The following is a 16234-nucleotide window of genomic DNA, read 5'->3' on the forward strand; positions in this document are numbered from 1 at the left end:
CCAATGATGCTTGTTTGTTATCATAACTTATTTTTCCAAGTTATGAATTGGGAGGGAGCCATGTATGTAAAGAGGAGACTTGTGGAAACCCAGAGAGCCTTTTCAATTTAACAGAGATGTGTGCAAAAAGTCATTTTAACTTAAAACTAGTGCAGTGCCCATAGGAAGTATGTATTCGTACGTGGTGCGAATTTTCATTTGGCCGAACAAATCCACGCAGCGATAGTGTTGGCTAATGCCTCTTGCTAGTGTAACCTTAAATAACACAAAACACGCTATCTTTCCGTCCGTATTATGCTTAGCCTAAAGTTAATAAAGTTTTTTTTTAACTGTTTTCAATGGATCAAACTGATGCGGAAGAAAGGGCTTAAATCTCCACTTAGCATGCTAATAGTGAGATAGCACATTACGCAGTATGCTGCACAAAAAGTACATTAGCATGAACCCATAGCTGAAATACTATATTGCATGTAAGTATCTCATATCAAATGATTATTGGCATTACACTAAGCAACATGAATGTCATCCCTGTATTACATAGTAATGCAACATAAGAAGTGAATAAAGCTAAATCTCTGCTTAGCATGCTAATCGCGTTACAGCAACTCCATAAAACACTTACTTTTCAAAAGGTACACACACCATCCAGCACATACACATTGAACTATGATGTTCGCTGGAAACTATTTGAATATTATTGAAAAATCGAACCTTGTAGCGCACTTTAAAACTCCTAAAGATAGGTAGGCTAAATAGACTTACAGATGAGATGAGTCAGGGCGGAAATCCAGAGTGAATTGTGTTACTGACCAGGTGTAGGCCTATCACACAATGGGGCGGAGCTCCCCTGAAGGGCGTCCGATAGGAAACAGTGCAATGCCGCAACACGTCCTACGTAAATAATGATATTTTGAAAAATTAATTAAAAAATCTTCAAAATCAAGGATGCACACCTTTGAGCCATGTGGAAGCCACATACGAGATCTGAGGTCAGTCTGACTAACGGTCAGAGAGATATGAACTAGACACACACACATACACACACACACACGCTTCTTGCTTTTATAGATAGATATTTTGTATTATTTTAACATAATTTAATTTGTAAAAATGTAATTATGTAAAAAAAAAAAACAGTTTTGAGTTGTCCATCCATCCATCCATTTTCCTCCACTTATCCAGGGCTGGGTCGCGGGGGCAGCTTTGAGTTGAATATTCTCTTTATATCTATCTATGGGATTACATTATAAGCTGATTGTATCATTCAAATAAAGAATAAATAAGAACAGCATTTCCATCCCGTTTCCCCTTACAGTTACATTTAGAACCCCCATCCCAAAGTTAAGTTATTCAAACAGATATATTGAGTCAAATAGCAAAATCTGAGTTAACTCCATTGTCTTTGTTGTCTTGGCTTGCAATTATTTTGCAGCATGGACACTCAAATATTTAAGTTGAAACAACAAGTTGGGTTTGACAGTGTAACCACCGGTCTCTGCAGTAGAGTTTAAGTATAAGTCCAGTTTACTACACATCAGATCAGTTAGTTAACTCTATGGAGTCTTAAAGGGCTATTTTGTCCATTTTTGAATCCTTTTCATGTCTTTGTAAGTAATTTTGTGTCTTTTTTGGTCATTTGTGTGTTTTTGTGTCTTTGGTAATTTTGTGTCTGTTGTTGTGTCTTTTTTTTTGGTTATTTTGTGTCTTTTTTGTCATTTGTATGTCTTCTGTGGGTTTTTGTTGTTGTTGGTTATTCTGTCTTCTCATCTTGTGTCTTTTTTTGGTTATTTTGTGTCTTTTTTTTAGTCATTTTGTGTCTTTTTGTGTCTTTTTTTGGTTGCCATGCTTTGGCGCTTTTGGAGACTCCAGAGGGTTAAAAACAAAATAAACTAAAGGAGCACTTAATACTCTTTTCCACTATTCTTTTCCTTCATGGTCTTTATCAGCAGGTTTGCTCAGTTGGCTTGAAAGCTCCAGAAAATAGACAGTAAGTGCTTCATAAAACTATTTCCAAGATGGAAAAAAAATGAACTTTCATGCTTGTCTCCTTCTCCTGGTTTTGGCCATCATTCAGATCGGTACTAATAACATTCGACTCCCTCAGTTAATTGCTGCGATGTGGGAACAGGGTGACATTGCCAAAAAGAAGTCGAGTGGGAAACATAAGCAGTCAGCCAATCAGGTGTTAAATAAGCCCAAAGGTTAGTCAAACTTATCAGAAAGGCAAATTAAGTTGTTTCCAAAATTGCGTAAACACACCAAAGTTTACAGACCGACTCTCTGTCAGCTCTGACCTGCAGGAGTTGTGCACATTATAGTTTTTCTGTGCAGATAGTATGACAGAAATATGTTAAAAATGTAGTATTTGGCTCCAACTAACCCCCAATGTACAAGTCTTTGTCCATTTTCTCTGTGGTCCTAAAGTTCCTAGGATTTCTGGTGCACTCCCATGCTGAAATAATACTTATAGTGTATGTATTACGTTAATAATTTGCTTAAACAGAACCCTATTAGCAATATGCATCATGTAAGCCTGATATACTCTAAAGAGACAGAGACAACCAGTAGTGGAAGAAGTATTCATATCCCTTACTTCAGTAAAAGTACTAATACCACACTGTGAAATTACTCCACTACAAGTAAAAGTCCTGCATTCAGAACATACTGTCAACTACTACTATCAACAAAAGTAAAAGTACTCGTTATGCAGAATGGACCCACTCAGATTGTTTTATATATTCTAAATATATTATTAGATTATTTATATTGAGGCATTTATGAAAGCAGTGTTTTGATTTTGTAAAGATAGGGCTCATTTTAACTACTAAATATACTGTTATGAGGTTTAATTTAAAAGAAATGTCTTTTAAATCCCGTATTTCATGTTAAATCTCAACCTGAAAGGCAACCTAGACTGTCAGATAAATGTAGTGTAGTAGAAGTATACAAGTATACATTTTTGGGGTCAAAGGTCAAATAAATCATCATGATTTTTGAGCATAAAAATGGCATCATCAATACATGTAGAAATAAGTGTCATATCACTAATATACCTATAACCCACTTGGCTGGCCAGTTAAAACACGTTAAAAAACTTTAAAGCAGTTTTTCTCAGTTTTACCTTTTGTGTAGTTACTGCAGTTAGTTTTGTTTGTTCAAGAAAAGCAAACTGTGAGAAACATATTGCAAAAAAAATAGACCTGATGTATCAAATATGACACAAATTAGAATTGTACATGCAAATTGATATATATATATATTTTAAATTATTATTTGTCAGCAGGTTCAATAAACACTCCAGTTAAAAAAAAAGGAATTTTCTGGCAATTATTTCGTGGTTCATGGTGTTCATATGTACATCTGTATAATGGTGTCTATGTCTATGTATATACAATAAAAAACACAAATATGCTCAATGAACTGTTTTGGAACTTGAAAATGTAAACATAGGATGCAAATATGTACATATAAAAAGGTAAAAATGTAAATATAATAAAACTATATACAAAAAAATGCCATAAAACATATATATTTATAGGTTTTTTTCCTTGTTAGCTGCAACTCTTCAAAAACAAACTTTGTGCAAAATGACATATTATCATTATGATCTTATCTTATTATCATATCTTTGGTTTTACATGACCTGGGGTGTCAATGTTGAATGTTTTTTTGTTAAACTTCACGTGATCTGATCAGGACGGCACGATCATAGATCATTAAAAGCAAAAGTTTGCGGTGTAGAACTTTTCAGGAAGTCCAGTGTGTATAAAACATGATGATCTGCCCCTGAGAGCTTTAATCAGACCCTCCATGGCTCCCTGCCATGCAGTCGCCTTCCTTTGACTCATCTGGATGCCATCACAGGCATATGGGCACCATATTGTGTCTAATAGTGGCGAGTGGTGGCGTGCGGTCTGGCCCGTAGTAAAGTGATGCCTCTTGAAGTGTTTGTGAATTCAGCATTTTGCAAGTGAAGAGTGTTTGTCTGCGTGAGTCCCGACGGGCCGCGTAACACTGACACCCTCTTATGTCCACAGATTGTGTAGTCAGCCTTAAACAGACACACATGCAGATGCATCTGTACTGTACACACACACACACACACATTCTTGTACTTCTATCTTTGTGAGGACCCTCATTGTAATAGTGAATTCCCTTGCAAGGTAATATTAGTTTTGAATTTGTAATTCGTTTTATTTTTAGTTTTTTGTAATGGGGTATTTGTTGGGTGGGAGATTAAAAGAGGTCACAGTAAATTTTGCCTTTATTTCCTTTGTCTGATCCATCTTTATTATGCATGAGAAAAGTTGACAAAGATGAAAATGAACATTTTCACTATAATTTCAGTTGGTTTTAGTTAGTTTTGTAACCACACAGTACAATTTCAGTTAGTTAATTCCAAATATTTTTTTAAACATAAACCTAATTGTAACCTTTGACCCTTAAAACGAAGTCTGAAATCTCAAAAAAGCCTTTAAAGAAGTGAGGACCGGCCGAAATGTCCTCACTTTGAAAAAATGTCCTCACTCTGTTGGTTAAGAGACGTGTTGTGGTCCTCACTAAGTACAAGAACACACACACACACACACACACACACACACACACACACACACACATTCTTGTACATCTATCTTTGTGAGGGCCCTCAATGGAATAGTGAATGTTTCATTAGTTTTAGTTTTAATTTCCTTGTGAATTTTTGTTTTCAAGTTCAGTTAGTTTTAATGAGTTTTTAGAGTGAGTTTGCTAGTTTTAGTTTAGTTTTTATTCGTTTTAGTTTTTTGTAATGGGGTATTTGTTGGGTGGGAGATTAAAAGAGGTCACAGTAAATTTTGGCTTTATTTCCTTTACCTCATCCATCTTCATTATGTATGAAAAAAGTTGACAAAACGAAGGACATTTTCACTATAATTTTAGTTGTTTTTGTAACCACAAAATACAGTTTCAGTTAACTATCTTTTTTTTTTAAAACTCTCATTTTTATTTCAGTTAACGAACATGTTATTTCAATTCTAGTTTTTGTTATTTCGTTGAAGAAGTGAGGACCGGCCGAAATGTCCTCACTTTGCAAGAATGTCCTCACTCTGTTGGTTAACCCTCTGGAGTTCACAAGAGCCCTGCTGCTCTCAGCTTCCCTCTCAAGTTTTGGCTTTTCCAGAAGTTTCCATGTCCCATTTAGCGCGTCAACTCTTTATCAGCAAAGGTTAAAACTACCTCGACCAAGTCTAACATGATTTTACTGAAGTTTTTGGAGAGATTTTTTTTTAATTTTGCAGTGTGGATTCAGCATTTCAATGCATTTTTAATGCAATCTTTTGTGTTTAATGTTTTTTGTGTGTTTTTATGTGTTTTTTGTAATTTTGTTGTGGGTTTTTTTGTTATGTTTTGTGTGTTTTTTGCAAATTTTTGTGCGTTTTTGTGTTTTTATGTGTGTTTTTTTGCCATTTTTTTATGTCATTTTATGTGTTTTTTGTGTGTTTTTTGTATTTTTTTGGTGTGTTTCTGTTTTCAAAATGTTGATTCAGTAAGTCAAAATGAAAAAATAATAACCTGGTCATATAGGTGAGGTTGTACTGAAAACAATGATACCCACGTGGCAGGGTGAACACTTTTTAAGTGGTTTATACAGGCAGAATGAAAAGGAGTCCAAAACCAACAGAATAGCCCCAGACTCCAAAGGCTTAAAAACGTGTTCCGGTCCTCACTATGTAGGAAGTACAAGAACACACACACACACACACACTTTTATAAAGCTGATTCAGTGTTGCGAGAGCACTACATCTGCCTTAAATCATAACTGATCAGACTCCCCAATCAACCATTTTGGCCCGGTCCAAAACGCTCCATTTCCTGACCCAGCTCCTCACTATTAGTCAAAGCCTCTCTCCTCTCCTCTTCTCTCCTCTCCGTTTCTTTTTTTAACAATCCTTCCCCAAACACTGCTCCTGCCAGGTTTTTCAGCCGGCGTAGATTTAGCTGCCTTGTCAGTAGCGCTGCTGTCCTAATCTCTATCACAGCCTCAACTCTGGCCTCGAGGAATGATCAGACAGAGAGGGAGAGAGAGAAAAGGGAGAGAAGCAGATTTTGTGCCAGAATTGCTTTTTTTTTTTCTTTTTTCCTCAAATAAGCAAATGTGTAACGTGGCAAAGGCCCAGTGCAGACCTACCCGCGAGATGTTTATGACTAGAAAGCTGCAGTCTCCCCTTAGTCCTTTGAAAGAGAAAGGGTTGGGGGGCGGGCGGGAGTAGGGGGTTAGAGAGGAGAGGCAGACTTGGCACAACTCTCCGTCTAGTGTTCTGAATTAGCCAGGGTCCCTTTCACCCTAACTCCCGCCCCCTTGTACCTTCGCTCCTTTATTTTCTTTGTCTTTTCATCTTTGATATACTTGTTTTTTTCACTTCCTCCTAACGGCTACTTGCTTGTCATAAAGTCAGCTAATTTATGAAAGATCTGCCGTGCTGGCCTGTGATTTTAAGGATCACATTAGGAGCATGTGCTTGTTTTTGGGTCAGTATTGTTCTTATTTTCAAATTGCGGCCCTCGTGATGATATTTTGTGGCCCCCACCTTGATATGAAAGTTTAATGTGAGTTTTATATGAATGGCACTTTACCGTGTTGTGTGTGGAAGGTCCCTTTGATTATAGTCTTCTTTTTTTTTTATAATTCTGTGTCTTTTTGGGTAATTCTGTGTCTTTTTTCACCTTTTTTTTTTTTTTTTTTTAAGTAATTTAGTTTTTTTCTGTCATTTTGTGTATTTTTTGGGTCATTTTGTGTCTTTTTTGGTAATTCAATGTCTTTTTTGGCCTTTTTGTTTCTCTTTTTAAGTAATTTAGTTTTTTTCTGTCATTTTGTGTATTTTTTGTGTCATTTTGTGTCTTTTTAAAATAATTTTGTGTCTTTTTTGGTAATTCTGTGTTTTTATTTTGTCATTCGTGTCTTTCTTAGTAATTATGTGTCTTTTTTTGGTCATTTTGAGTCTTTTTTTGGTCATTTTCATACTGCCTCCAGCGGCCCCCAGGTAATTTGAGTTTGAGACCCCTGGTCTAGATCATCTGCCATCACCACTGGTTATGGGTACCATGCCAATGTTACGACAGACCATTGCTCCAAGGGTTAGAGTTAGACAATAGTCTGAATTAGTGATCTTTCTCTATTAGCCCATCTACTCGGGTCGACTGTCTCAGAAATTCTCAGAAACATAAGAGCGAGTTATCCAGCTTTATATCACTCAATCTGATTTTGTAACCATAGAATAAAAAACACCTCCTGGTCTCAGCTTTGTTCTGGAACTTAAAAAAAAAAGCCATTTAACATAGTTGCATTCTGCTTTATGTTAATACAAACTTCAAAGTAGTTTTAAAGAGATTAAGAGGGATAAAATCCAGCAGAGGAGCAGGTTGTTGTGTATACACTAAGCTCTCAGGAAGAGAGATAACAGTGGAATCTGCTGGAGAGAATATGGGTTATATTATAATAATAGGTCCAGGGAGCAGTGAGTAGTATGTGGGTTAAATTATACTGTAAGCAGGGACCGCTGGACTGTATGTGGGTCACATTATACACTTTAAATGGTGACTGGTGCACATTATGTGGGCTATCTCACAGTTAAATCCAGTCAAATGTATTCAGATTTTAGCCTCATATACACATTCATGGCTCTTGGGCACCGCTGAGATTCTGCCTTTGTTGGTGAAGCGTTTTGGTTTTTTTTGTTGTGAGAATTCATATATACCACCAGGCAGATATACTAGGAAAAAATTCTCACAGTCCACTTCTGCAAGGTCATTGCAAAAACGTGTCTCACATATTTCTAATCTTACTTAGACGTACATACACTCACACACACACACACACACTGAAGCAGCTCATCCACACCCCGACGGCCTGTAAGCCCTCAGATATATAATTTTCTTCAAATGCACCTTTTCAGACTAGTTTGTCTGCATCCTCGGTGCCCTTTTTCAATCTGAGCTGCCGACTCATCCTGTCGTGTCCCGTCTTTCACAAATCATACAGCGGCGGGGCCGTGCTCGGAGTGGGACAATTTGTCAGCTGTATGCATGAGTAAGCAACAGATTCACCATCCATTACACTGACCGGACAGAGGAGGGAGGGAAGAGAGGGGAAGGAGGAATTGCGTGTGTGTGTGTGTTCATGCTGTCCTATCCTTGTGAGGACCATTTAAAATTTTTAGACCTTCAGGGAGGGCATTTTTGCAAAGTGAGGACATTTTGGCCGTTTGTCATCTGCACAAGTTGTTGGGTGATTGAGTTGGAAAAAGACACAATATTAAAAAAAAAAAAGACTCAATATTACTATAAAAAGACACAAAATGACCAAAAAAAGACACAAAATTACAAAAAAGACACAAAATGACTGAAAAAAACACTAAATTACTTTAAAAAGACACCAAATTACCAAAAATACACATACTTACCAAAAAGACACAAAGATATTAAAAAAAGACACAAAATGACCCAAAAAGACACAGAATTACCAAAAAAGACACAAAATTATTTAAAAAAAGACACAAAATGACTGAAAAAATACACAGAATTACCAAAATGACAAAGTTATTAAAAAAAGACACAAAATGACCCAAAAAACAGACACAGAATTAACAAAAAATACACACAATTATTAAAAAAGACACAAAAATGTTTTAAAAAGACACAAAATTATCAAAAAATGACACAAAATTACTAAAAAAAAGACACAAAATGACTGAAAAATACATGGAATTACCAAAAAGACACAAAGTTATTAAAAAAAGACACAAAATTACAATTTGTCAGCTGTATGCATGAGTAAGCAACAGATTCACCATCCATTACACTGACCGGACAGAGGAGGGAGGGAAGAGAGGGGAAGGAGGAATTGCGTGTGTGTGTGTGTGTGTTCATGCTGTCCTATCCTTGTGAGGACAATTTAAGTTTGTCATCTGCACAAGTTGTTGGGTGATTGAGTTGAAATTTCAGGGTCAAATAAACTCAGTAACAGTTTGTGGAATTCACCCAATGGTCAACTGATGTGTTAAGAAAAAATAAAGAACATAGATATTGAAATGATCCTGTGTTGACCTGTTTAACTGTGTTGACTGATTCTAAAGATGAAGCATTGAGCCTGTAGATTGACAATCTCTTTCTGCACTTGAGCCATGTTTTTTTTTTCCCACTCTGCCCTGCAGGATTGCTGATTGCTGCTGCTACTTCACATTACAAGCTGTCCACCTGTGAACCACTTGAAACCATTTATTGTGAAGCAGCTACAAGATGTCCAGAGTTACTCACCAGATGTAGCGGCGGAACACTAATTTCTGGTATGTTTTTAAGAAATTGTCTACATCTACAACCATTTTCAGCACTCTCTTGCAAATCCAGTCAAGACATGGACAGTTGGTGAATTAATCCTTCATAGGGCACTCATTGAAATACTTGCAAATTCCAAATTTCAACCCTAGAGAATATTGGAGGATATTACATACAGCCAGAATGTGTAAAAAAACATACAAACCCGGGGGAGGGGGGTAATATTTTGAGAAAAAAGTTACAAATTTGTGACCAAAAAAATCTCAAATTAAGGGTGAAAAAGTTACAAATTTATGAGAAAAAAAATCTCAAATTTGTGACCAAAAAATCTCAAATCAATGGTAAAAAAGTTTATGAGATCAAAGTGGCAAATCTACAAGAAAAAATGCGCAGATTTTTGAGATTTAAAGTGGTGAATCTGAGAGAAAAAAGTTTTTCCACTTTTTTCTCGTAAATCTGCGACTTTTTTTCTGGTAGATTTGCCACTTTAATCTAGTAAGTTTCCAAGTTTTTTCTCGAAATATTACCCCCCCTCCCCCGGGTTTGTATTTTTATTGTTATTCATATTTGGCCCTAATATGGCGTCAATAGTCAAGTTCTCCTGGTACAAGTCATTGAAGAATAACTCTGTTTGTACGACTGTTTCTTGCCGATTTTTTTTCTAAATTTTTCATTTTTACATTGGAGGTCAAGGTGAATAAAGTTAATATTATTATATTATTATCATTCTGATTGGTCAGATGTCATGGTGTCACTGTCTGTGACGTAGCCTGATCTTTGCTGATTAGCTGGAAGAAATCCATGTGGTTCTACGACCAAACAGAGAGACATGGGGACCCCATTGATATCCACTGAAGTTACCAAATATAGTTCTTCGCCCAATAAAGTCAGTATTTAATTTGGTTCATGTTTATAACTTCATGTAAAGGAGATGTTCAATGTTAGAGTCTGACATCTTGGACTCGTAGGTACTAATAGAAAAGCCTTAAAGTACAGGATGGTGTCCATGGAGATTCATAGAGTTACTGAGCCAAAGGCCACTAGATCTTCTTTGAAGTCTGTTATATTAAATTGACCATGAGTTCCTCTTCAGAACTGACCTCTTACTCCGAGTCTAGACCGCAAGCGTGTTAGACAGCACACACACTCATTTTAATGCATGCAGCTGTCTGCACCAGCTCCTTCTGGGGTTCATTTTTCGGACATCCTATTGGTCCAACACAGATATATATGGGTCAGACAGCCCAATAGTCTGAAAATACACACTGGTGTCCAGTGACTGCAGACAAACTATTTTTTAAAATAACTCTCTTTTATGGTTTTATTGTGTGGTTGGAGAAAGATAACTTCTTCTGACTGTTGGGAAGTAAGACCAATGGGATGGCACCAACATCTGAACCAGAAGCTTTAATTGATAGTAACTGTATCTCACATCAGACACCGTTTGGCGCTTATATCCCTGATTGGACACATCTGCAATGCCTTACTTTCCAGTGTTTCACTGTCATTTCGTATAAGATCGCCACCACCAGTGTAGGTTTAATTGATTTAGACATATTGAACAATTTAGCTGTGAAATTTTATTCATGTACATGGAGATTTACATGTCTAAATACAATATGAAAGTAACTCTGATGAGAGAAAGCAGTAAGAACGATTGGGCGACGATCTTAAAAGTACATCTGTATTTTTATTGTACTGTATTTTATTGTGAAGGGCAGAAGTACAGTTCGGGTGTGTTGATAACAATGGCTGATAACGGTGTTATTTATTTGGCTCACCCAGAAACAGTTTATGCATTTGTTTGAAAGAAAAGTAATGTTAATACATTTTAAAAACCTTTCAAAATTGTATTAAAGACATTTTTTATTGGAGGTTTTAAGAAAATTTTAGACATTTTAAGGCCTTAAATTCAAGTTATTGGATTTTAGACATTTTAAGACTTTTAAACCCCCTGTGGATACCCTGAGCAATATGTTTAGTTATGTTTAGATTGCGCAAAAAACGACCTCAAAGAAGACACCCAGGCTGATACTTTTGAACCCTCAAGGTACACACAAAGTTTGTGAGTAGCGCTGCTTGCATCTCAGTCACTTTCCTACACATTAAAATGTATCTATGCAGCGAAGAAGACCGTATTACTGATCTGTGTTTTTTTTAAAGTGAACGGATGGGCAACAGGGTGTCATGAAAAACAGAGAGGGCAAAGAGATTGAGTGAAAAAAGAGAGATACAGGAGGTCACCGCTTTTTTTTTGCTGCTTTGACATCTCTCTGCCATTTTATAAAGAAAAAGTGGGCCACATATACATTATATGCCTTCCTGTGAAGACGATGCATGTGTATGTATGAGGTTGTGTGTGAATGGACTCACACAGGACTTCCTATGTATGTTTGTGTGGTAAACTTTTACCATATTTTGACTGCATGTGTGCGATCACGCTGAAACTACCCCTCCTGTTTCACACACTTGTATATGGATGTGTGTGTGTGCTGAATCTCCATATAAAGGTTGCTTGATGCCAGGTCTCATAGGCACTGAACAGAGTAACAGACACATTTCATACATCTGCTTTTGTTAGTGCTTGAGCAATGTGTGTGTGTGTGTGTGTGTGTGTGTGTGTGTGTGTGTCAGAGAGATTAGCAGTGTAGCAGCCAAGTTTTGTAGTTTTACAGAACATGAAAAACCACGAGTAGTCCCTCACCGCCAGTGAAGGAGAACCTCTCTGTGCCTGTAAAGCTCACATCTGAACTCTGGAGTCGACTAACAGCACCACAAAGACTTCACTGAAACTTGTTTATAACATTGTGAGGCCACGATTGAATGTCCGCTCAAAATGGAATTATTTGTTGTCTTGGATTCATTGATCTTTGCTGCCATGTTGGGGCCCAAGTGGTTTTGTGCGTTGTTGTGGCAAATTACTTGGTAGACGCACAGTAGGTTATCATCCTGACTCAAGATTACAAATTAGCTTTGGGCTTTTATAGTATAGCTTTGAGTTCATGCCACATCAGTCAATCAAAAACATCTGTTTGTCAAATTGTTTTTGTCATCACACCATGTTGGATGTATTATATATACACGAAATGCTGATGCAAACCCTATGCCTCGTTATGTTTCGCAACAGTCATAGTATTAAAGCACCGTTCCAGAGAAGTCATATTCTTCCCGATTTAATGCCCTTAAAGCTTCAGAAATTCAGTTTCCACAGTTCACTGCTGTAGTAAATACGAACAGCTGTACACATGCTTTTGTTATGACTACATTACTTATGATCATAAACAAGTCAACATCTTTGTAAGCACAGACAAACATCAAGCAATTGCAACAACACAACAAATAGCAAGCCAGCTAATATTAATCAAGCAAGTGCAACAACACAAAAAATAGCAAGTCAGCTAATATTAGTCAAGCAAGTGCAACTACACAAAAAATAGCAGGCCAGCTAATATTACCCAAGCAAGTGCAACAACACAAAATAGCAAGCCAGCTAATATTACCCAAGCAAGTGCAACAATACAAAATAGCAAGCCAGCTAATTTTACCCAAGCAAGTGCAAAATTACAAAATAGCAAGCCAGCTAATATTACCCAAGCAAGTGCAACAACACAAACAATAGCAAGCCAGCTAATATTACTCCAGCCAGTGCAACAACACAAAATAGCAAGCCAGCTAATATTACTCAAGCAAGTACAACAACACAAAAAATTGCAACCCAGCTAATATTAGGTGAGCAATTGCAACAACACAAAAATAGCAACCCAGCTAATATTAGGCGAGCAATTGCAACAACACAAAAATAGCAAGCCAGCTAATTTTACTCAAGCAAGTGCAACAAAAAATAGCAAGCCAGCTAATATTACTCAAGCAAGTGCAACAACACAAAAAATAGCAAGCAAGCTAATATTACTCAAGCAAGTGCAACAACACAAAAATAGCAAGACAGCTAATATTAATCCAGCAAGTGCAACAACACAAAAATAGCAAGCCAGCTAATATTAGTCGAGCAATTGCAACAACACAAAAAATAGCAAGCCAGCTAATATTAATCCAGCAAGTGCAACAACACAAAAAATAGCAAATCAGCTTATATTACCCAAGCAAGTGCAACAACACAAAAAAACAAGCCTTTTTTGGTCATTTTGTGTCTTTCTTTTAGTCATTTTGTGTCTTCTGTGTTTTTTCGGTTCATTTTGTCTTCTCATTTTGTGTCTTTTTCTTGCTCAAGGACATCTTGGCTTTTGACTTTCTCCCCAGTCCAGACAAAACCAGACAGAACCTTCTCCTTTTGACATGCCACAAAACACTACTAAATATTTGAAGCCTGGGTAGTGATTTTTGGCTTTATTTGGAGCCAAATTTGCTGCATAGCAAGCTGACGATATTACAAATTACACCAAAAATCTTTTCTGTGGTTCTACAGCCACTACAGAAATATATTTACTCCCACTGCTCGGGGAACTCGAGTAACCTGGTCATGATTTTTTGGAAGGAGACATGGCTGTTGAGTTTTTCAAATTTATTTTTTTTGGCACCACAAGCAAGGTTCCATGTAGTTCCATAATATTTGACAGAAGGCAGACATCCTTGGGCTGATATTTTCAACACTCACTCCACAACTCACTAAATAGCTCTGCAGGTAAGAGGAAAATATGTATTTTTGATATTGGGGTGAACTGTTTAACAAATGCAAAATTAAATGTTCCCCAGAACTGCAAAAGCAACATACACACAGTGCTAAGCTGCATCTCAAATTGATCGTCTCATCTCCAGCTTTCAGGTGATGTTCACCACTTCTATGCATTTATTGTTGACCTGCTATCTCCCCCTAAAAATCCACTGCCCACCAAGGTTATAATAGTTTTGGACTTTTCATTAGTTTTAGTTTTACTTTAGTTGTCAATTTTTGTTTTCAAATTCAGTTCGTTTTAATTAGTTTTTAGTGTTTTTGGAAAAAGCTTAGTTTAGTTTAGTTTTTATTAGTTTTAGTGTTAGTTTTGTTGTAATGGGGTATTTGTTGGGTGGCAGATTCAATAAGGTCACAATAAATGTTGCCTTTATTTCCTTTTATTATCCATCTCAGCTCCAATAAGTTTACTAAGTCATAAAACCAGAAAGATGAAATAGATTTCATATCAACCGAAGTTGACAAAGACAACATTTTCATTTTAAATTTAAGTTTGTTTGTTTAAGTTTGTTTTTTCAGTTAGTTATCGTTTTTTTTAAAAAATTGTCGTTTTTATTTTCATTTCAGTTAACAAAAATGTTTTTTCAATTCTAGTTTTCGTTTTTTTGTTAGTTTTCGTTTACTACAATTCTCTATAAAAGGAGCAGAATGATAACTAGTTAAGGTAAGGCACAAAAATCACTGTCCAAACGTTAGTTAAAAAGAACAGGACAAAGAATAAAAAAACAACAACAAAAAAAAAACATGGGACGTAACTTCCAATAACGGGACATGAACATATGGGAGTTTGACCCATATACTGCTGCGTTCGATTGCAAAAAGTGCAATAGAACGGCCCTTGAACTCGGCATTCCGACTCGGGAATTGGGGTAGGATCCAAGCAGCCCGAGTAGGTCGGAAATACGTGGAAAACGTCAAAGCAAAATGGCGCCACACACCGTGAGAGATAAACAGTCACTTTATCTTCAACATTTAGTCTGTTATGTGTCGTTTAATTTAGCATTTGTGTTACTAAAAGTCACAAAGTAAAAGTGTAAAAAATATTTTTGTTTTCCCTATATTTAAACTACATTAGTCTATAAGGTGTAACACTTTCACTTCTTTTTTATTATATCCAGGACATTGATAAGATTTAATTATATTTAAAGTATTTGTAGACCACAATTCCACCCTATATTTGGACCCAGAGAGGACACAACCATTTAACTGTATGTTGTCATTTTTAAATGCTCGATAGACCTCCAAACAAACATCAATTTGCTGTGGCCAGCCACAGCAAATTGATATGTATGGGAAAAACTATAATATTGTTTTACACTTTTACTGTGCTTTTTCGTCCCTACTACGCTCACACAAACTCTTTAATTAACAGAGTGGGAGTGCGAATACCACTACAAAGTAATCCTACACTTTAAGTACCACAAATGCTAAATTAAACGACACATAACAGACTAAATGTTGAAGATAAAGTGACTGTTTTCCACGTATTTCCGACCTACCGGAATCCCGAGTTCAAGGGCCGTTCTATTGCACTTTTCCAACTTGGAGGTCGGATCTTCCCGAGTTCCGAGTGCAATCGAACGCAGCATACCACCACACCCACCGAACTGCTTGGGACCGATGTAGCTTTTATTATCAAATTGCTTCATCACGTCTCAATTACGTTGAATACAAACACATTCCATTGCACTACTTTTCTTTTTTCTTTTACATGTGGACAGCCCATAAAACCCAGCTGTACATAAGCACATTAAATGCAACACAGCAGCTCTGTTTGTTATCTATTCATAAACTTTCAATACGTGCAAAAATACACTCAGACACACACACACACACACACACCTACACACTTTCTCACACTGACATCTGCACTCCTGTGTCCGTACACAAACATTGCCTACACTTACACACACACATGCACACACCAACACACACATAAACACACACCTCTGGTGTGAATGGCCCTTGGCCACAGGCAGAGTTTTCACAGTAAACTAACCTTGATCAATAACCTGCTATGGACCTCAGCAGAACCCACTGTTCTCCCTACTGCTGGATTTCAATATCACGCCTGTTTGAACACTCTAGCCACGGGCCAACTGTACGTGTGTGTGTGTGTGTGTGTATGTGTGTGTGTGTGCACATGTGTGTGTGTATGCATGTACAACTGCTGCCGCTGCATGAATTTACGAGCCTCTGAGCATGTGTGAATGTGTTTGTGGCCTCGTGTATGCTGCG

The 16234-nt window shown here is 36.9% G+C and overlaps 1 long non-coding RNA gene across 1 annotated transcript in view; it reads left to right on the plus strand.

The window, feature by feature from the left end:
• LOC131993640 (uncharacterized) overlaps window positions 1–16234 on the plus strand; it is a 73450-nt gene that overhangs the window by 26633 nt on the left and 30583 nt on the right. The window contains exon 2 of the long non-coding RNA XR_009396333.1: window positions 9189–9320. This is a non-coding gene — a long non-coding RNA (uncharacterized LOC131993640). The remainder of the gene's footprint in view (window positions 1–9188; window positions 9321–16234) is intronic.

Source organism: Centropristis striata, chromosome 20, assembly GCF_030273125.1.
Source record: "Centropristis striata isolate RG_2023a ecotype Rhode Island chromosome 20, C.striata_1.0, whole genome shotgun sequence".
In the NCBI taxonomy this organism is placed as follows: Eukaryota; Metazoa; Chordata; class Actinopteri; order Perciformes; family Serranidae; genus Centropristis; species Centropristis striata.